At 41.0% G+C, this 1,212-nt stretch overlaps 1 protein-coding gene across 1 annotated transcript in view; it reads left to right on the top strand.

The window, feature by feature from the left end:
• Hibadh (3-hydroxyisobutyrate dehydrogenase) overlaps positions 1-1,212 on the top strand; it is a 98,061-nt gene that overhangs the window by 76,385 nt on the left and 20,464 nt on the right. The gene's annotated exons all lie outside the window — the stretch shown is intronic.

The raw sequence follows: 1,212 nt of genomic DNA, 5'->3' as shown, positions 1-1,212 counted from the left end.
GAACATCTGACATGGGCTCTGAAACAGAAACAGTGATCACTTACAAATCAAACATGGCACGCTCTAAACTGATTGTGCACGGCAATCTTTTCTAGAAAGGACAACTAATTGAACATGATAAAGTGTAAAGTTAATTAACACCCTTAAATTTGTTGATTACTTTCACGGGATTATATTGTTCGTTGAGTAGCAGCTTTCTGTCCCAGCTGTCGCCCTTTTTCGGGAATGACGCTGGTAAACAATAGAGACACCATAACAAGTCGTAAATGGTCCCTGTGACAGCAGCCCCTTGTGAGGCTGCATCTGTAGAAAATGATTAGAACAATTGCATTTTAAAGACAGCTCACATTGCAGCCCAAGTCCCATTGGCCTCTTCTTGATCTCTTTTGATGGCAGACTGGTTAAAACATTTAAGTTCTTTTGAGTAAATTAGGTGATTTACTGCGTTTTTCCTGAGAGTGCTTTGGCAGCCCGGCTTTTACAGTGTTAAAGGCAGATATAGCTGGAGCTTACATTTTAGCTTTCTGTCTTCTTCAAGGGTTTGAAGGCCTCTTTCCCATAGGCGTGGGTAAAACAAGCTCATTTGTGATTCCTAAGAGGTTATTTTAGGTTACCCATCTTTGATTCAGCTTTTTCTAGTAAAGCCAATTTCCAAATTTCAGCTCTTTGGTCCTCTTAACACCCAAGACTTTTGCGTGCTTAGGCTGAATAGATTTTCTTGCTGCATTTCAGTTTTGTGATATTGTTGTTTACTACATCAAATACCTTCCCTTTATATTCTCTGCTGCTTCCACATAAGCGTGGTGCCTTTTGGGTCTAAAATTTAGATGGAGGAACCAAGCTTTAACGGTATTAGGATTTGTTTGAGCCACCAGTGTGATTCGAGTGGAGATTTCACCTGGGCCACTTAATTTGAATCGCGTGTTTTCATTTTTACCTCTTTATGATAATGACTCTGTATACACACACACTTGGCACACTTGGGCTTCTTGACATGGCGTTAAGATGCCAGTGCCACTGCTCCAAATGTGAGGTTTTCTCTTTGTGTGTAATTACTGACGGCAGTGGTGGTTATCATTCATAGCACGCTGGTTTGGTAGTGTATATGTTGTAGACAGCAAGATGAAGCTTTACCTCACTCACTTTCCAAGAGCTCATGCCCTAAAGGTCTCAAAATGGGACACACCACAAGAAAAACATGGGTTTGGGTAG

Source organism: Rattus norvegicus, chromosome 4, assembly GCF_036323735.1.
Source record: "Rattus norvegicus strain BN/NHsdMcwi chromosome 4, GRCr8, whole genome shotgun sequence".
NCBI lineage: Eukaryota > Metazoa > Chordata > Mammalia > Rodentia > Muridae > Rattus > Rattus norvegicus.
This window is presented reverse-complemented; position numbering and strand designations above follow the sequence as displayed.